This window comes from Ptiloglossa arizonensis, chromosome 3 (assembly GCF_051014685.1).
Source record: "Ptiloglossa arizonensis isolate GNS036 chromosome 3, iyPtiAriz1_principal, whole genome shotgun sequence".
NCBI lineage: Eukaryota > Metazoa > Arthropoda > Insecta > Hymenoptera > Colletidae > Ptiloglossa > Ptiloglossa arizonensis.
This window is the reverse complement of record NC_135050.1, coordinates 2,638,209-2,661,023: the sequence shown is the minus strand read 5'-3', so window position 1 is coordinate 2,661,023 and position 22,815 is coordinate 2,638,209. Positions and strand designations below refer to the sequence as shown.

Sequence of the window (22,815 nt, the reverse complement as noted above, 5' to 3'; positions counted from 1 at the left end):
ACAAATATTGTTCCGATTATCTTGTCGTTAACACAAAGATATGTGAATAATATTTAATAAGTGTTAGTAAAAGTAGCGAGTCAAGTTATTATTTACATTCTCAATACCATTGACGCGAAGTCTGGAAGTAATAACATTTTTTAAGGATTTTCCACTTTAATTTGTTTTAAAGCAAGGTAACATTGTGGCACTACACAGGGCGAGACATTTCACATAAGAACTTAAATTGTCATTGTTGCTTTCGATGCCAGGAGAAAATATATGTAAAAAAATCTTTAATTCCAAAGAAGAGACGTTACTTCAAATAGTATTTATTTCTCGAAATCAAAATTTTCAAGATTTCGATGAGATCATCGAAATCTTTGACTCTGAGATCGTCGAAAATTTTCAAAGAGGTCAATATTCGAGTTTTGATCGTCATAGTATCATCTTCGGGTAATTATAATGCCAATTGTGGTTTACAACACGTGTTCGTACTAACTATAAGAAAGAAAGTACAATTATACTTTAAGTTGCATATATGAAAAACATGAGATCATATGAAAATAGACAATCAACGTAGCAGAAAAGAGAAACATTTGGAGGATTCAATATATGTTCAATATATAACGTATCATAGCTCCCAAAACAAGAGATTCAACCATGTGAGATACTAGTAATTTTCCAATAATACTCGAAATACTATCGAAACAAATATAATACAATAGAAGTACCATCTTTTTGTAGAGATCTTTGGATCTGTTTTTAACGTTGTTTCGCGAGCCGTGTAAAGTTGATGAAAGACCAAATTGGCTCGTGTACAGGCCTTTGTGCACCTATGCTATACGTGAAAAAGTTCGATAGAATCCATCCTGTAATCAAAGAGACGAAAAAAACGTCCGACGGCTGGTTTGCGACAATATGCCAGTATGGCAATAAAGCGCGCTCTTTCTTCTTCCCTACTCCGGTATAAACAGGGGTACAATGTCGGTGCAAAAGTGCCGACAGATTGGATTCTTCTCTCTTTTTCTTTTTTATCTGTTCCCTCGCCCCTACACCGAATCATCCGAAGTACGTACGAGGCTCCCACGAAACCATCCAGAATGTTCACTTTCATTGAATTTCATCGTTTTTCGTTAGATTCCCAATAGACGAAGAATGCACGCTCTTGAATTGAATCCATGTGCTACTACCATAGACAACGATCACATAGGCCTCGTGCGTAGAAAGAATGCATTACGAACACAAAGAATGCATTACAACACACACAACTTAATGCACGCTTCTCGACTATTTCCCTTCTCGTGTCGCTGGAAAATTATTTAAACCATCGCTAATCAAAACTGGGTCCTAGTAATTCCGAAGCAAATTATTTTTCTCTACTGGAGAGAAATTGTTTAAAATATTGAATTAATCCATTTGGTGTTTTCCTAATTCTCACAGAATGACATTTGATTTTTGTATTATTTTCAGTTTTTGGTTAAAACACTGACCAATATGTTCTAATCGGTTGTTTTCTTTCGCTACAATTTTCAATTTTCGTTTTTTTTACACTTCTTCCTCTCCATTCTCTCCACATATCATTAATAATTAGTCATAAATCATTTTAAAGTAACAATACAGTCATTAAAATCTAAATAAAAAGCTAACTTCGTCTTTTTCCGAGATGAACTTACGTTCAATAATTTATACCTATGGATATAAAAAATATGAAAATAGAGAACTATTTTCTAAGGATCGCAAATCTCTATTTTTACTTTTTATCGTAAAAATTAGGAATTGAACCGTGAAGTATTTAATCATCCCAGATGTACAATAGATGAACCAAATAGTTCAATCGTTTCGTGATATATACAGTGTTCAATTTTATACATAAAGTGATCAGCATTGAGAATAAAGATTCTCAATTCGGTTAAAGATAGCAACATATGACAAAGAAAGAAACTATACGGCAGAGTTGCATTAACAATCGCTTTAATCGTAATTGTGTTAATTGCTGCAGACCGACGTATAGTTTCAATTGCCAAATGTAACTGCAATTGATTTGCAACTACAGGACAAATTGAATGGTAATTGTAATCATAGCTGGTACTAAACAGTTGCAAATGATGAAACCTTCGATCTTTTCATCAATTACATAATTTGAAACATATAAAATATATACAATATAGTATACATTATATTTTTAGTATATAATAAATAATGTACAGTTTATTACAGTACAGTATATAATACATAGTATATAATATAACCATCAACACTAATATTTAATAATTACAATTACAATCGTGATTGTGATCAGCAGCATTTATCTTCAGATAATTATAATGCTAATTGTAGTTTACAACACGTGTTCATACTAATTATAAGAAAGAAAGTACAATTGTACTTTACAGTTGCACCGTTACATATATGAAAAAAACAAGATCATAGGAAAATAAACAATCAACATAGCAGAAGAGAGAAGCATTTGGAGGATTCAATATATGTATATATTCAATATATGTTCAATATATAACGTATTATATACGTATACACTTGTACAGTATATTTAATGCAAATTGAACGATAGGGTTCTTATTTGTGCGTATGTGTGTGTGTATATATGCATATTATATAACATATATATATATAACATATACATATATATACATATATATATATATATATATATATATATACATATATATACACGTATATATATACACACACATACACACATATATAATTCGATACATATGAAGATACATATACATCATACACACAAGATGTTCAACAACATATGGGCATAACTTAAAAGACAAATTCAGCACACTAAAATAAGAAAAAAAAGTTCCTTTAAACATGTAAACATATGTTCGATATGACCTTGTATCCGAATTGCAGCTGTTTTGTACAGTACCAGTTGGTCTACTACCTTCGCACAAATTGTACAAAATGATCACCTTCGACTTGAACGAAGCTTGCAAACGTCTTATTACCGACGTCCCTATTCGTTCAAAAGTACCAAGTATCATTCGAATTCACTGGTCGTAATACGAAACACGAAACGTTAAGTTGCAAACAGTTGAAGGAAGAGCTCGGTTCATGGTGAAAAATACTGGAAGACAAAAACGCCTGAAACTGGGAACGTAGGTCGTACGGAGCATATGTTTATACGAACTTCGTTCTCATTTTAGTCTATTGTGTTCGCCTTTAAATTTACTCCCACATGTTTTCGAGCATCCTTTATACAAGGACACACACGCACGCGTATCGAAGAGGAATCTACAGATAAACAGTGAACGACGCGTGAAATTGGCCGTAGCCGTGGAACTTAAGAGACGCTTATGCAGATTTGCGGAACAGCTGCACAGAGCAGAGGCTGTAAGTACAAACGGCGGTCAACGAAATAGAGGAAACGAGGAATGTGAGAGAGTGTAGGACCGGTGGAAAATTTATTCTTCGAGTGGTTTCGAGGGTTCGGCGCTCGATCAAAGGAAACGAGTGCCCGAAAGCGAACCAAGTCCAAAATCCTATCTAGCCGCCTAGTTGTTATTGAAATGGCATTCGCAGCTGTTTACTCCATCGCGCGTGCAGTTCGTCGTCGACAAAAGGGTTTTCGTGATGGCTGACAATTTCCTCGAAGAGAACGGGGGCGAAAGAAGGAGTAGTAAAGAAAGCGCAGAGCGATGGCTGCACATCACGAGGACGATGAGTTATTTTCCAGGCCACGTTCGTCCAACGACTTTATCCGCTAAACGAACGGTTCCGGATACATCCAAAATACGAAAAAAAAAACAAAAAACAAGAAGAGACGATGTTTGATGAAACAGCGACGAAACTTACACGCGATCGTGTTAATATCGTGTTGTCAAAAGGAAATAAATGAAAAGAAAAAACGTAATTTAATACACAGAATGAACCAATTGGCACGTTCGGTGTCTTTGAAACTGGTTGCAAAAATTTGTCTCCAAAAGGTGTATGGTAGATCAGGAGACATCGTACGATGATGAGAATTTTTGTATGACGAGATTCGAAGTTAATTCAATGTTCTGATCCATCAAAAATCAAATTTTTATTCAAAAAGGTGAGAAATTTTGAGCGACAGGATGAAGTGTCGTAACACGTGCAATTATTTTGCATACGCAGAATTCGATGAGAAATCGACGGTCGGAAAATATTTGAAGTCGATAGAAAGGGCGGGAGCAGTGAAATGTAAAGGTGTGGCGTATACAATTTAAAGATGCAAAAGTTTTCGAAAATACCGAACAGGTACATCCTCACACCTCCGTAGCTCTCACTATACAGAGGCGTGTATATATTATACATTGCAGATTCCCTGCAGCGTCGTATCCCGGGTAATCCCCGAAAGCGGGCGACGAGCACGCACGGAATTCTATATAGATATTCTCACGATTTCTTGGTCGCCTTTAGGTCGTCCGAAGCCCCATTCTTATACACACCCATCCATTTCTCTCTCAATCGTTTCCGCGTTCACCTAGCCCCGTCCCGTGGCTCAGGTGCATTTCGATTTTCTTGCTTCTACACGTTCTTGCAGGTTTATCCAGGCCGGCTGCCGGGGCCACAAATGACCGAAAACGACAGTAGGTAGTCCTTCAGGTTCGTGTACGACCTCCTCAATGGTCAAGCCGATTCGATCCTCTCTCGTAACCATTCAACGACCCGTTAAAAACATAAATTTACAAACTAACCCCCGCGTAAATGCGATTGTCCCTCCGTTAGCCGGTCACTCGGACTCTCCTATAAACCCATAATGGCAGATTCGTGATTGGAAATAAGTTAAACAGATTTTCTACCCCAAAGAGCGGCCGTTGTATATGGCTACCTTAACAACGGGACAAAATAGCACAATGGATGCTGCTGGTGCCTCTACTGTCCCTCTGTCGTAGGCCTTAAATCATCTTACGTGCGTTTTGCAGTATTTCAAGCTAAATGTACAAACCCTAGTAAACGGTTTTCGATCCAACGAATCGACGCCACTATGGCGAAAATTGCTTGTGCAATGGGTTGTTCGATAAGTTTTGTCGTTTGATAAAACTTATCGAGCAACCTAGTACTATACTGTTCGATAAGTTTCATGGAACAACCAAACTTCGATAAGTTTTATGGAACAATAAAACCTATTGAACAACCTAGTACTGGAGATAGACAACCTCTTCGTTATGACCGAAGGTTGTGGAATAGAGAATATTTATTTTTGATGTTCACCTCATCGGACATACTGGCAGATACCTGTATGCTTGGTTCAATGGTACCCAAATTTTTTGAAAAATCACTCCCCCCTGCCCGTCCATCTGTAAAGTAGAAAGAAATTTTTGCGCTCGAAATGAGTGGTAGATTTGAAATTATACAAGAAAAATATACTCCTACAGTTGTTACACTCTAGACACAGATCGATGACTCTTCGTTCTTAAATATTCCGTGAACGTTCCAGTGGTTTCGCAAACGGTTGAACATTAATCTAATATTTCTCCGCGTTCTATCTACAATAAGTAGAAAATTTCATCAGCACGTAACACTTTATTTTCTTGTACGTATTATTGATCATTCATCGACTGGGGTGCAGTCAGTCCCGTTTTCGAGGTTCTAGAAGAAACCAAAAAGTAACCATTTTATCTACAATACGTAGAAACTTTCATCAGCACGTAACACTTTATTTCCTGTACACATTATTGATCATTCATCGAATAGGGTGCAGTCAGTCCCGTTTTCGAGGTTCTAGAAGAAACCAAAAAGTAACCATTTTATCTACAATACGTAGAAACTTTCATCAGCACGTAACACTTTATTTCCTGTACACATTATTGATCATTCATCGAATAGGGTGCAGTCAGTCCCGTTTTCGAGGTTGTAGAAAAAACCAAAAAGTAACCATTTTATCTACAATACGTAGAAACTTTCATCAACACGTAACACTTTATTTTCTTGTACGTATTATTGGTCATTCATCGAATAGGGTGCAGTCAGTCCCGTTTTCGAGGTTGTAGAAGAAACCAAAAAGTAACCATTTTATCTACAATACGTAGAAACTTTCATCAACACGTAACACTTTATTTTCTTGTACGTATTATTGGTCATTCATCGAATAGGGTGCAGTCAGTTCCATCTCTGGAGGTTGTAAAAGAAACCAAGGAGTAGCCGGTGAGAGGGCGTAAATAGAGACACTAAATGAGGGAAGAATAGAAAAGTGGTAGCTACGGACCGTGCCCTCCTCGTCGTGAGGCTTAACGACGGTAGGCGTGGAAGAAACGAGCCGCCTTTGTCCTCCTCGCCGGTCCAAATTATGTCGAGCGGACCCAAAATCACTTCGTAATTGGCAAGCTGTTTGTTTTGTCACAGGCCGCGCCGACAACAGATGGCCCTGTTCGGTCTTGCTTCACAGACTTTATTACGATTTCCTATTACCGGTCGACCGGCTAAAATCGATTTGACCGTACGTTCCAAGCGAATTGCAAGGTGGAAAGTCATGTTATACTTCCATCGACGCATCGTATCGTAAAGTGTCAGAATAAGAATGCTACGTCGGTAAGAAGATAAGTCAATCAGAAGTGTTTAGTCGCGGTATGTAGTCGTACCTTTTTCTTCATCGAACTGCTCGATATAATTAAGGGATCGCAAACGGATTCCAAACAATTTAGAAAGGAGAAGGAAGCAAAGAAATATTGTATTGTACATTTAATATATACAAATAAAACTTACAATTGATTGCATGTACGCTTTTGTTGCCGCGTAAAGACTATTAGGAACGGATCGTGATTAAAGATACACGTTCATAGGGTACCTAGACAGTAACTCGACTTATAGTGTGAGCTACATAACCCTCAAACAGGCCTGTATACAGTAACTCGTTTATAGTTGCTTTTACTGTGAAACCGTACATAACAGACATGTTGCAAATTTAATTTGGGAAGCTTTTTGTCCAAATGGTGGTTACCTCGAGGAACAATGGGACAACTTTAAATATACCAGGTTGTTCGATAAGTTTTGTCGTTCTATCAAACTTATTGAACAGTACAGCACTAGATTACTCAATAAGTTTTATCGAACGAGAAAACTTATCGAACAACCTATTAAACCTTGAGAAATCGATAAATTTGTTCCAAGAGAAGAAATTGCGGTAGTCTCCAAGAAAGTGGATGTGTATCGTATTGCGTTTGAAATTGCTTTACGGCAAAAATAAACTAAAGTTGATACAAATTAAACGGTTACTGTGAAGATGTTTTCCTCGATGGTAACATTGTTCAGAATTCTACAAAATAACAGACTATTCGAGCAATTAATTTCACTCCAAAATCAGGTGCTGTCAACTGTACTGCCGAATCCACTAGAAATATCGAAAAATACCATTTTTGTAAACTTTTTGCGTTGGGTTTGTTTAGATAAGTGTTGTTCAGATTCTTTGCTCCCATAAATTTCTCAGAAATTTCTCGCGAGTCAGTAACGACAGTTGAAGACGTATAAAAAATTTTGATTACGACACGAATGCTAAAACTCTAAAAAAGAAAAAGAAAAATGGTGTTCGACCTGTCGACTTGTCAATATTTTCAAGAGATCGCAAATTAATTGAACAGATGAAATTAAATATTAAGTGACATTCGATTGATCGAAACATACTTCAACAAGTTTGTTAACAATGTGCGTATTTGTCTTACGTATTTATCAAAATAGATTATCTGGAAAAGAAAGATACGTACAGAAAATTTCAAGAGACACTCTTTACTCAAGACAGCAAATTCCACAATGAAATTCTTTTTACATTTCGCATTTATTTAATATTTTTTCGAAAGAGATCACCTACATACGTACGCTTTGTATGTATTTTGAGACAATCCATAGGAACCGAAGAATCGATAGTTGATAAATAAATGAAAAGTAGTGAAAGGAATGGTCAAGAAGAAACGTTACCTTATCGAACGTTTCTCGTTTCAAGAACTATGTAGCATGCGACTCAACAGATCGATGTCCCCTATCTTAAACGTTCCTGAACGAAATTGGACATGTTTGTTTCGACTGTCCCCTAATTAGAAGTCGTTTGGAGTTTTAAGTCGGCCCAAATGAAGTTTGACTGAACCCGATGGAGAGAACGATAGGATGAAACAAGGAGACGCGACGATGGTCGAGATACCATTTCTTAATTTCACGGTCTACTCCACTCCTAGGATATACACGGGGTAAATGTTTCAATCCCTATACGTAGCGCGTCGTTGAAAGGTCTGGGTGGTCGTTCAAAAGTCTCTGTCAAAAGGAGAAACGAAGAAAGAGTCAATGACCACGGAGCTTTCGATCCACAAAGATAAAGTAGCGTATTTAAAAATGCTTTTACCAAGACACCGAGAGTCAATTGTCCTTAATAGGAGAACCTTGTCCGTGCTCAAACGATCGGCTCTTCGTTTGGAGTTGCACGTTTGCTAAGCAATTATATGAATCTACGAGGCAATTTCTTTTCCTTCCTTCAGTTTCAATGTACAACTTGTGTAAATACAATTCAATACATTCTTTGTATATATATATAAAATAATAGCATATCTTGAAATTTTTATATATAATAACCTATACATAAAATTTATATATAAATCTTTAATCTTAATAATACAATTGCGATATACCATTACACTTCTTAAACGAAACCATGCTTTATTATGATATGCCGATTCTTTTCGTTTTTCCACGTATAAAAGTGTTATGAATAGATTACTGAAACTGTATGTATGTATTTTTCAAGATATTTCAAACAAAAGACGTAAAAAAAAAAGGAACGAGTGAGAAATGCTTATTATCTGTTAGAAGAGTTTAATCCTTTATTGTAAACAATTCGTATTATTTTTCAAAAATTATAGAACGCGATCAGTTTCTAGATATCCAAACTAAACAATAAGTGATTGAATCTGCAGAGCTGTTAAATATTTCCATAGAAAAATACTATATTATGACGAAGGAGAGCTTTTAATCGATGCATGTTTTGTTTAAACATGAAACAAAAATGAACCACAAAATTTAAAGAACGTAAATTTTAGCGCTATCATTTTTCAAAATTAAATTAATATTTTCAGCCAGGTAATATCGATTGTAACTTTTTCTCGATTGTAACTCTCAATGATTCGGTACATTCGTAAACGACGAATCTACAATTCAACGTATAATTAATATTAACATTTTGTAAAGTCTTAACCAATGTTTTCCTACTTTTTACACGTGTGAATAATAACCGAAATATGTTATTCGACGAGATTAATTTATCGAAATAGGTATCTATTTTTACTCGACATCTTTTGCAATTTGCAACACATTTCATCTCCGTTTTTCTAAAACTATCGAGGGTCCATTGTAAACGACTTTGTAATCTTCATTCAAGGGTAACAGTATTTATCGAAAAATCAACGATTCGTTGATAACGCTGACGGTCAAGGTTAGCAGTATTCGTCGAAAAATCAACGATTCGTTGATAACGCTGACGGTCAAGGTTAGCAGTATTCGTCGAAAAATCAACTGTTTCGTTGATAACGCTGACGACCAAGGACCAAGGTTAGCAGTATTCGTCGAAAAATCAACACTTCGTTAATAACGCTTCGGAGCGTGTCGGTCGAACAGACAAAGGCTTACAAATGAACGAAAAGTATTCACAATTCGAATCACCGACGGATAGAACGTATCGCAGAGACGCATGCGAGAGTCTGTGGCAGGATCACGTGACCGCAGCGAGAGGCACGGTGGAGGCTCAAAGAGATCGAGGCGCGGCTGAGAATGGAGATTTAAGGGTCCGATGTGGGTGTGGGTGGCTGCAGGGTTTCTGCCGATGGCGTCGTCCTCATCGTTGTCGCCGCATCGTTACATTCGCCGCCAACGTGACGCCCCTGCGCTTGTTCCAACGGGGATCCCTCACGTATATACGACCCTTCTACGTGGCATTTACATTATTCGGCCCTGGCTCGAATCTAATATTATGAATCACGCGCCCTGTCCAGGCCGTGCATAATGGGGTCGTAGGTCGGCACCGCCTCGCGCGGAATTCTTCTTCGCTGTTCCTTCGGAGGAACAGGAATGGAACAAAGGGTTTCCAGACCCTTTTCAAGCGGATGAATTTTCATAATGGATAATAACGTTGTCGCTAGTTGCGCTTAATTTATCGTCATAAAGCAGAGTTTTAACCAGCGATGGAACCGATACGATTAGGTATCGATGGTACTCGAGCAACCCGATACCAAAGTACTTGATACGTTGTATTACGTTATCGTCTACATTGCTACTTTAAAAAAGTATACAGTTTCGTATTTGTATTATACGTATGCATTCACGTTGACAATTTTAACGGTTGAAAAACAATCCAAATTTCATAGACCAATTGGTACGACTCTTGCTCGTAACTGATTTAAAATAAACAAATTTTGTATTTGAATTTACTCACGCTGAAATTTGGTTGTACTGGAGCAACATGGCTTCTGTATTAGAAGCCATAATCGGCGGCTTCGTAAAGGAAAGTCCACGGTGCTTTTCAACCGTTTAAAAACCGAAGAACCCTACCTCGTTCATCGTCACCCTCAAAGGCGTTGAATAATCTGAGTTAGGTACGTAACTTCGTTCGTCGAAGCTTCGAATAACGAATAAAGTTAAGTATTGCGGTATGGAGAATTGTCTCTAGGGTAACAATAATTAATACTGTAACACGACTAAATCAATCCTACTTGTTCGAGTCACTGGCACTCACAGTGAAAATCGTACAGATTGTATAGTGAGAAGTGCTGCTTCGGTACAATAACAGGATAAGGAATTATTATCTATAACTGCATACAATCACCATAGCATAGATCGGAATAACTTTTTTAAAACACTTGGATCAATAGTTTCCCATGCTGTTTGTATTGTTGCTTTTAATTGATCTTTGGTCGATGTTTCGCGCATGTTCACTTGTAATTTCAATTCGCGCCAAATATTCTCAATTAAATTTAAGTCCGGCGATTGAGCCAGTGTGTGAATTACTTTGGTGCAAGTGCACAACAGCTTGAAATGAAGAAACAGATGAAGAACGAAACATTATGTAACATTTGTTTAAAGAAGTACAATATTACTATGCTAACAATTTTGAATGCGAGAACGATTTAGCGAACGATGTGGTTATCATTTTTTCCTCAATAAAGAATAATGTTTAAGCATTCTTGAGAGATCCTTCATTCATGTTTCGGATCGTTGTCAACGTAAAACACGAACGAATCCAACAATCCTAATTTATGCGTACTATTTCTCTCAACTGAGTTTTCAAAATATTCAAATAATACCACTTAGCGTTCATATTTTCTTCGATGAATTCTAAATTTCCAACTTCCAACTAAATTTATCAATGAAACACAGCCCTACATCGTAACGTTGCCTTTTCCGTGCTTAATATTTGGATTCAAGTTTTGTATTTTCCACTGTTGATACGATTTCCTCCAAATTTTTATTTTACCATCGTAATTTCCTTCAACGAGTTAATTTTCCTTTCATTCGTAAAAACGAGGTTTTTCTAAAAACTATAGTCTTTATTGACATAACCTTTAGCGAACTCTGATCTTCGTTTTCTGTTTCTGACACTTGGATTATTCTTATTTTATTTTTTTACCATCGTCATTTCCAAACAAGTTAATTTTGCTTTCGTTCGTAAAAACGAGGTTTTTCTACAAACCATAGTCTTTATTGACATAACCTTTAGCGAACTCTGATCTTCGTTTTCTATTTCTGACACTTGGATTATTCTTATTTTATTTTTTTACCATCGTCATTTCCAAACAAGTTAATTTTCCTTTCGTTCGTAAATACGACGTTTTTCTAAAAACTATAGTCTTTATTGACATACCATTTAGCGAAGTCTAATCTTTGTTTTCTATTACTCAATATCTCTATTACAGATATTGTTTAGCGTCAATCGCAATACAGCACCTCCCGTCAGCTTCGGTGAATTTCTTCTTTGGATTAATTCTTATTTTATTTTTTAAACGATTTTCTCTTTTGTAGCGTTTTATTACATATATCGTATAGTAGAAATACTCCTATTTAACATTTCAGCAATATTTTTATACAATATGTTAGTATTATAGTGACGAATTATAAGTTTACGTTCCTTTAGTGTCGTTTTTCTCATATTTGAATTATTTAATCGAAAATACAAATTCATCCAATACAATGGCATTCGACTAACTCCAGGAAATGAAGAAACAGATGAAGAGCGAAACATTATGTAACATTTGTTTAAAGAAGTACAATATTACTATGCTAACAATTTTAAATGTGAGAACGATTTAGCGAACGATGTGATTATCATTTTTTTCCTCAATAAAAAATAATGTTTAATTTTTTATTTTCTCCATGAATAATTACTGAGTATTAGTTTATAGAATAATAATTTTGTTTCAATCAAAATCCTTATCCTGTTATTGTACCAAGGAAACACTTCTTACGAAAATCTATACGATTTTCACTATAAGTGACTGTATATCAACGTCTTAATGTTAGACCCAATTATTATTTGAATAAATTATTAAACACATTCGAAGAAAATGATCCATATTATAACTATGTTTCGTTTTACATGTGACAAAATTGCTTAAAATAATTCTATTGTACTTCTCTTCTTTTAATCTAAAGATGTTAATTTACAGATGAATCTTTTCCTAACATATGAATTTGTTTTGACGCTATTTTATGCTCACAGTTCTAACACATTACTCAATTTTAAAGACAATACATCCTGTTTATATTATATAATAGTAGTAAACACTTACATACGTTTATCTAGACATTGTCTACATATATGTAAGTTCCTTTTTCATTATTCTTTTTCCCCCTCTCCTGCTATTCAACATGTTTGCTTACAATTTATAATTTACACTTTTAATATTTGTATATTTAAAATTTTAAGTATCTTTCTGTATGTTTTTCACCCGAAGAGGACCATAAATAAGACGATCAGAAATGTCGTCCAACCACGATGTATTTACGCAAATAAATTATACAGCATCGTTGCTCACTTACTCCTTACTTACTCCAATAAACAACATCATTGGCATCGAGCATCGAAGAACAAAATCTCACTACCTTATCAATGATTCTCTATATGTATTCCCATACGTTCGGTATTTCATTTCCCAGCTCTATCGTGCAACAGAACCGTACACAAACATTGCATTTAACGACATTTTGATGCAAACTGTAGTGATCGACTTACGAATCGAACCCAAAGAAAGCAAGAAAATTGAATGAAACTCTCTCTCGGTTGGCTGTACGGTACAAAACAGCTGCCGTGTGAACGGCGGCGAGGCAGGAATCTTCCAGAAAGACGTGAACGCGAGTGAAAAAATTCCATAGGTCTAAATAAACAAGTCTCCTCGTAGACGAGTGACAGTAGTAAAATTTATCGTCGAGATTTACGAATAAGAAAGAGCACTATAGCGAAGGCTATAACGAGACGAACGAGACGAAAGAACCAAAAGTGGAGGCGAAAGGAGAGGAGAGAATTTTCTTAAATTGCACTTTGTAGCTCCTGAGAGACCTTACACAGGGATTTCGACGCCCACGGCGAGGGATAACGAGGCGAACTCAGGGTCCTCTCTTCGTGGAGGTGAGACACACATCAATAGGTCTTTCGTGGCAATGCGCGCGGCCCACAGGGACATAATTGATATCCGGGAAGAGCAAAGGAGAGAAGAATGAACCTGGAGGACTCTTTGGACGTGGTGGAGACCAAGAGGAAAAAATTACCTTACGTAGGGTAACCGGTACGAAAGGAAAAAGGACGGAGGACCACCGAGATCGTGTTCAGAATCGCCGACTTGCCGAAACTCTGGCAAAGCCCACCTAAGCGCCGACTATGTCTTTCCTTTCTCTTCTCGCTAAGAGCCGATTCTACCTCTTTTTCTTTAATGGCTGGTTCAGCGCTGCGCAAACATCCAGTGACCACCTACATCCGAACTAATTGCTAATCGCAGCTCACCAAAGGATCCTCCTTCGTCTCTTTATCTCTCTTTTTCGTACGTCTTCGTTCACATGCACTCCCATACGTGTTTGGACACGTGTTATTTATTGTCGTATCGATCGGACAGTTCGCACTTTCAAGAACTATTGCGATAAATTGTCAAAACGAAACCTCCACAACTGCGTGTTGTTTTATCTCCTAAGGATGTGTAGAGCGATGCGAAAAATATTGCGCGCTTCGAAATTTCGATTTATTCAATGAAATGATATACACGACAGCCGTGTATTATAACAATGATCGAACGACAAAAATTGAGGAACAGATCATACGAATTATATTAAATTTCAGCAAAAAACAATACTAGTGTAAACGAGGCAAAAAAGAAAATGTGATCTCCTGATTAGCCCTAATACAGAGTTGTTTAAATTCGACAATGGATTAGTTACCTGATTCCTTTATGGAATTATACACTCATTATTAATTAATTCTGTTTCCCCTGTATTGAATTATATTTTTAAATTTCCTTTCTTACTTTCCTTTAATTTTCTTTTAGCTTCTGTTCTTTAATTATTGTTTAATATTTGTAATGGTTTTGTTTAAAACTGTTTTGTTTATATATATGGGCAGTTTTTTATATCTAAAGAATCAGTATGGTACTGTAGAAGAACACAAATGCCAGCAATACGATAAAAGAGGACCATAGGTCATTGTGCTTAACGTTATTTGTTGTCTTAGTTGTGACTTGAGAAATTATTTGTACAAGTTCTTGGATGTAAATACAAGTAAAATCATGCAAGCAAGAAAATTTGCAGTCTATTAGGTTTTGATTTTTTCTATTGGAATCATCTTTATGTATATATATATATTAGTATTGATGGCATTTGTGTTCTTCTGCAGTACCATACTGATTCTTTAGATACAAAAAACTGCCCATCCACGATCAACGTATGTACTTGTATGTACGTATGTTCGTATGAATATAGTCGTCATTGTTAAACTGCATCCCCCTCAAAATATGTCATTGTATTCTGAAAATAAAAATAAAAAAATAAAGATGCGAGATGATCGTGTAAGTCGAGGTACAATCTAACATAATGAAATGATATCGAGAAGAGGATTACTTAGTGAGCGAATGAAAAGAACGGTAAAATAAAAAGCTAAATTTGAGGGATAAACAATGGATTCTTAAGAGATATAAGTAGGATTTGGATTTAGTTAGGTCCTAAGATTAGTTAACTTCTGACGTAGGGAAATATTCGAATAAAAATGAACAATGACTTTTGACTCGCCCTATTTGTATCCCTGTCAATTGATTAAATTACAATTAAAATAATTAATTGTACAAAAATAGCGATTAATGTAATCCATTGATAAAATTAGTCGTCAATCGTCGATTAAAAATTTTAATCGTTATAGAATCACGATTGATTTAATCAATCTTTAAATTATAATGAAAACACCGCAAAAATATATTTCCTTAAGAATAGTTTTTCATTTATATTTTTGTAAATTTTTCATCGTGGTAAAGGAAAATAGCTATTATTACCTATTAATTATATAGATTATAATGCGAGTTGTGTTTTGTATTACTTCGAACAGTAACACCAAACACGCGCTGAATAAATTAATATAAACAGTGGTTGATTCCGTTACTTGAATCCGGTATCAAAATTGTCAGTTGAAAGCGGAAATAATTGTAAAAAACAATAGAGTACGTATAATGGCTGATTGTACGGTAATTGCGAGCAATAAAAAAAAAATAACTCGAAGAAACATTGAACTTTCGCGTTATAATTGTTAAAACGTTGTGTGGCATAAAATATGTGCAGTCTTGATCACACGACAAACAAGATTATCACGTTCGTACATGGTCGTGTGAAATAATAAGTATGCAAGCGGTATATAGTGCAGCGTGAGAGGCGCATGCCATGGAAATCCTGGTTTCGTCGTTCGATCCTGTCGACCGTAAATCATACTACCGTACAGAGAATGCTAGCGATTCCAAGCTCCTGAATAATTGCGTCTACCTTTAACCACCTGCGGGTTTAATCCTATCATCCTGCGTCGTCTCTTCCCGTAAAAGAACGAAATTCCTGGTATTCAGCCATGAATTGATAACAAACGCAAACAGACCGAGAATGTATCTATACAGTTCACTTTTCAGTGCGATCGTCATGAAAAAGATAGTAATCGCCACAGATTGTTAAAAGATACTAAACTACACTCGAAACGCGAATTAAACAGAAAATAGCACTCATTATGCAAAACGTAAGTAAATTTCGCTTCATTACTTTAGACCGCGAAATTGAATTCATTAGAAGTAATCGAACAATCAATTGGTATTTTAGGATTTTAATTACTATTGGATTTTAAATGAGAATTGCATTGAAACGATTAGAAAATATATTAACATTTTAGAATACATCGTTGGATAAAGTACATATTAAGAAACAGTACTTTTAATGTTTAATAAATGTAACTGTTTAAAAAATATGTTTCACAACGTTCAATTCAAAAATATGATTGGCAATTTTATTTTCGAAACTATTGTTTCCACGATTATCGATAACTTCTGTAGCTATTTCGATTAATATAACAGAAATTGTAAATTGAAGAAAATATAGTTAGTGATTTCGATCAAATCAATAACTTCTCGAATACAAATTTTTAGTTCGTATCACATTTCTAAATGCCAGCAATAAAAAATTGAACAAGTTATAATATAGATAAGATACAAGATTAAGTAGATTTAGGTGAAAAAATTCGCAAATTAAATTTTACATAATTCGTAGCGAATAGGAAAACTAATTATTAATTTGTTACAACCTCAAGTTTCTATCTTTTCGATCAAAGTAACAAACAAAATAAATACAATACTTCATAATTTCTTAAGATGAAACACCGTAATTTTTTAATTCCACATTTGAGGAATAAGAATTGTTTCACGTATTTTCAATTTTCAATATTTTTGTCACGGAATTAACTTTATCTTTATAAATAAGATTTAAACTGACTTATTTATTGACAAATAATAATTTTTATGTTTCTCAATATTTTTTTTACTTTTAACAATAAAAATAGCTAACATAGACCCTTGGAAAAACAATCCGAAACAATGTTTGAATAACAAGCTTAACTGACAAGTGTTTCTGAAAAATATTTTCATAAAATGAAATCTATTCGTACAAGGGACACATTCATGTAAGGAATAGCAGAAAGGTTTCTTTTTCCCTTTATTGTAGGTATTTGCAAACCCTAGATTTATCGGTGATCTTCAACTGAATTTTATCCCAGTGATCCAAGTAAACCGAGAAAACCAGATAAAAAGATTTATGTCTGTTCAAAGAAAAGAAAAAATGCACTAGGGTAGATTACGAATCGTATTAACAAATTTTCACGATTCGTTACCTGTATAGTAAAAAATATTCTTCAAAATTCTTCTTGCGAGTCAAATATTATTCCCTAAATTAGACAATGTGTAATGGACTATTTTTTACAATAATTAAAAATAATTAAAAAGAAATGAATCTTCTTTACCAGTAAATGACTGTACAGTTCCTAGATAAATAATACATTAGTAATCACAGAACGTACAAAAATAAATAATTTCAGATTAATGAATTTCCGTGTACGATGTTTTAGTAAAATAATACCTAACTGTTTTTCAGAAATCAAATGAATAAGATCATCAAAGACTTATAAACAAAAGGGACTTACAAGTGAAATTTTTTTCAAATACTGGTTAACGAATAAAATCAATGTATAACGATGTATTCACGATGTTTATTCAACTGGACAATTACGTCTTTTTTGTTTCTGGTGAAATATTTAATACTATAATTCAAATTCAAATTTACATTCAATAAATGGCGAATGAAAAATTGTTTATTGTTTATTCAGTGTTCGAATTTTTGATACTGGATAACAATTTTGCTCATCTCTGCCTTATAGGGAGAATTCTTCTATTTTGTTGTATAATGAATAGAAATCGAATCAGATGTGTTTGAAACCATCAATATGTATACGTTTGAAATTTATATTTTTGTATCAAATATTCCAAGGAATGTCTTCAAACAATTTCAGAGATATTGGACATAAGACTAACGGGTACCTATTGTTTGATATTTGTTTAATTACATTTGTAATTCGTCAGAAATAAGTCACGATGCATCATATAGGACAACTGGTAACATTTAAAGCAATCCATAAAAAACGACACAATATTCCTAGACACTGAGAAGGCTTATGACATGATATAGAGACAACGAATTATTCAACTCTTATCACAACAGAACATCGGTAGAAACATGTCTCAGTTCATAAATGGGTTTTTAAGTAACAGATCAATCTTTTTCCAGGTCAGTGGACACCTCTCAGAAAAAACAGTGATCCCAAATGGAGTTCCTCAAGGGTCGGTCTTAAGTGTGGCTCTATTTTTAATAGCAATTAATGACATCGCTAAAAAGCCTGTGAAATTCTCCTTGTTTGCTGATGATTGCACAATATTTGTCACAGAAACTGGTATAAATACCAGCCAACAAATTCTACAAAATACCTTAAACCGTCTCCAAGATTTCACATCACAAACTAGCTTTAAATTCTCCAGAACTAAGACCACAACAACCATTTCCTCAAATGCAACACATCCAAAAACTATCGTCTACAATTATACTTGGTCACGAGAGACTAAAGCAACAGACACGCTAAAAATCCTTGGTCTGACCTTTGATAAGAAGCTTACCTGGAAACCATTTCTTAAAAACCTTAAAGCCGATTGCTGTCAGAGATTAAATATAATGAAAGCTCTAGCGTCAAACAACCAGGATGCTAAACTCCAAGTGTTGATCGAAACATACAAGACTCTGATCCTTCTAGCAGCGGTAAAATTATTTAATCGCAAGGTGGCAACAGCACTCATGATCATTAAAGAAACATCAAAGTCTCACATTAAAGCAATAATTTATGTTACAGATAATTGAAATCGTCTTCAATAAAAATACAATGGCGTATTCTCTCGATTAGAGATAAATTTGTCCTACCCGATAACTGCTCGATGCTCTCTTTACTATTTCTGATTCACTTCTATCCTGCGAAGGTGAGAACGAAATGAAACGAGAACGGATCAGAGAGGCTGAAAGCGAATGAGAAATTCTACAATAGAATCAAAGTATCGATACTTTGTCTCGTTTCGTCTTATGGATGTCTGATATTCTATCCTTCGCATACAATGTGAAATGACCGCTTGGGAATCGTATCCTTTCTGAACTATGTTGCTGTCTGCTCTCATCGAGAGAGTACTGTACCACACAGGCGTTCAAAGCTATTCACATATTTTTAATTGTGTGAATCACCAGAAGAATTTGTCTGCGACATTGAGAGCGACATTTTCAATATTTGGTAAATTATTAAAATCAATAAAACTTACTGCACTGTTTACAATTATACCAAATCCTGAGTAATATCGTTTATAAACATAAACAGAAGTAGCATACACACCGCGACGTTTGTTCGACCTCACTCAGGTATACTCCTAAACCTCATTACCTGAGAGCAGTATATTAGTGTATATTTTTATGGTAAATATCTTTACTGGCGAATAAACGGTTATGGCAATTCCAACGTTTTATTGAGGTCTATAAGTCCTTTAAGAATTTTTTATTGCCTTTGACAAATGTAAACATCCAAGAACTGTTTAACTTTACTAGACGATTTACCGACTTTGAAGCCACAAGATCGATTTTCTTAAGTGTTTTTTCGTGCTATGGTATTCAATTGTGTTAACTGAACAAAATGCCTAGTAGACAACTGCTAAAGAAATTTGAAAAATTTTCAAAGCAGACGGTCACTGTAATCGAAAAATCGATCGAAGAATTATTTGTAGTTCTCTTGTAATAAGTAATTAATTCACGAATCTTGAAAATTATGGAAAAAACAAAAAAGGTGGTATAAAAACAGCAACCACGAATCGAGAACACTGATTAAATACAGTATATATAGGTCTACCTTATTTCGTTTTAAAATTAATGCCCCTGAATCGTCGATCAAGAACAATGCTTGATTTGGATTTGTGATGATAAATAAATCATAAATCAAGATAGAATTACCAATTGATTCTCTTTTAGATAATAAAACAACGTCTCCTTACTAATCGAAATCAAATCTACGTAAGTATTTTTTTTTAAATGATGGAATAAAAAAAATCAGATTATATAACCTAATTTAACTTATTATTTTAAGTTTAATATTTATATTACCGAGTAATGTACGTTTATTACAAAAATACTTGCAATGTGCTTGATTATCGCTTATTTGAAAGTTCTGATCATCCAATTCAAATTGTACATTTACAATAATAAAAATTAAATAATACATTAAATTTAATAATATTATTTTTATTTATCTTTAAATGTAATTTTCTTGGGTAGAATAATATCTTTTAATTAGTTGTAAGAACAATGGGTTTGTTAAATGGCAACGTAATAAAAATTGTTAAATTAGCAACATAATCAAGCAAAACGCAAAAATAATTTCCAGTATTATCGTCAAACTAATTTTTATTGTGCTACAAATTATCTATGTATTTTTTAAGGATTGCTAGGAAAAAAGTAATTATTATAACCGAAACTTTGTATAATTAACAAAACCACATTGTTCTTACAATCGATCAAAATATTCTACTTTATCCACGATAATAAAAATGATGTTCCAGAATATTTTTATTCGGTTCAATACCCATTACATTTTATTCGCATAAAAATATTATACTCATCCCTTAAAAACTATTTTATGCATTTCTCTTCTCACGATTCAAGAATGGTAACCCTAAATCAAGATGAAAAAGTGCTATAGCCTTCTTAAAGCATTTTGCATATTGAACATAATATAATAGGTTGCTCGATAAGTTTTGTCGTTCGATGAGAAATGGCGCTATTAGTTTCGTTGTTTTATTTTTCTAAAAATGATACTACTGTTCGATGAACATGTGTGAAGTTTCGTATAGATCTGTAGTCTCGTTCGTATATTTACACTTGTTCAAAGTCGAAGTGCCATAGTATTTTTTTACAATGGAAAAAACGACAAAACTTATTCAACAACCTAGTATACTGCGTACATAGTTTGCGTATAGGATGGAATTAATTTCAATAGCTCGTGATAATTTTGGAATACACCACGAAAAGTATCATTTTCACAGAATATCAATGCCAGTGAACATAGTTTCCTTGGCACTCGTTTTACACGTCGTTTAACTTGCAGCTCGAATCATTTCGATTTGCACGCGAACAATTTTCTGCCACTCAATGTCGGATCTGCTTACCTCCCCAGGATCGAAGGAAGAGGGAGTAGAAGAAAACCGCCAAAAACATGTCAGCAAGCTTAAATGTGAACAAAGGGCTGCCTGTCGGTGTACCGTCTTTTTAAACGACGAGATTATCATTGTTCCGATATTTATCTACCAGTTTCTGGTTGCATTCTGTCCCCCTTCTTCCCCTATGCACTTTGTCTCCTCACTGTCGTTCTGGTACCGTGAAAATGAAATTCCAAACAGTGGTCGCATTTTTCGAATTGACAAATAAACGGACAATGAAAAGTTCCAAACTTGTCCATTGAATGGAATAAGTCTATTTAACTGTCACGAACCTTTTCTAGTCTCCATTTTACTTCCCCCGTTTGCTTCCAACGACCCAAATTTTTGAAGAAATCCGATAAATACCTAGCGTCAGTTTGCAGATTACTTTTGGCACACGTTTCGACACAAATTTTATATTGTAGGATAGTTTAACAAATTGGGAAGAATTTAAGAAATATTCGAACGAAATACAAAGATTTCTTATCTAACAATACACAGGATACATTCGTAACGAGTAGAAAATATGTTGGCAATCTTTTGGACATATGTAAAACATTACATATGGACGTATGTTGATACATGCATTAGCGATGGCATAATATTTGATTGTTCAAAGAGCTTGAAATTTGAAGCAAACCAACGCACAGATTCTGAAGAATGAGATTTGTTGCAACTTATAAACTACGTAAACTTTTTAATAAAAGCTGCTAAGAAAAAAATTTGATCAACTTTTCTAAATGATAAACAACTTCTTTTATTTTACAATAAATGAAGCAATCGTTAACAATAGTGCCAGCCTTACGCGATCAAAATTCCTATAAAGTTTTTAGTCATTGTTGCCACATAGGAAAATTTAGTTTTATTATCCTGTCACCACTTTATAATACAACTCTCTGATGGAATTTTCCATGATAGTAATATATCAGTGATTTCAGTTTGTGGTCTTATATAATTATATATAAAGATAATTATTTCACAGACAAGTAAAAAATGTCTCAAATTCAAGTCATAATTTGTCCATTATATATTAATAAGTTTGTTACCATCATTCAATTGGAAAATCATACGCCATGAATCAGTTTATATTTGAAATAATTTTATTTAATGTGATGTACGCTCTTAACGGTGTACAAATGGCATGTATTATTTACGCAACTTCAATATTCTGAATGATGGGTTATATATAATTTGTCATTAATCTATAATTCCAATTTCATTTTCTTGTACGAACATGAAATAGAAATTCATCTTTATCAAACGTAAGCGTCATGGTCTCTCGTTTGAATAGTCACATTCGTATATATCTCGTGATAACAAATATATCAATAATAACAAAAATATTTCTTAACTGTACTCTACCTTTCCTTTTTATCATATCTAAATGTCACCCTACACGTCTCAAGTGTTCACCTTACAAAGGTACACATATTTGATTATTTTTACTAATAATCGATTTACGAAGAATAAAAAAAAAAACTGAAACGTTTACCGGCTGTATTAAATAGTCACATAACGCAATTAATCCCAAACTATTTGTCGAATC

The 22,815-nt window shown here is 34.4% G+C and overlaps 1 protein-coding gene across 1 annotated transcript in view; it reads right to left on the bottom strand.

Moving 5' to 3' along the window:
* Stet (stem cell tumor) overlaps window positions 1–22,815 on the bottom strand; it is a 615,911-nt gene that overhangs the window by 584,238 nt on the left and 8,858 nt on the right. The window lies entirely within an intron of this gene.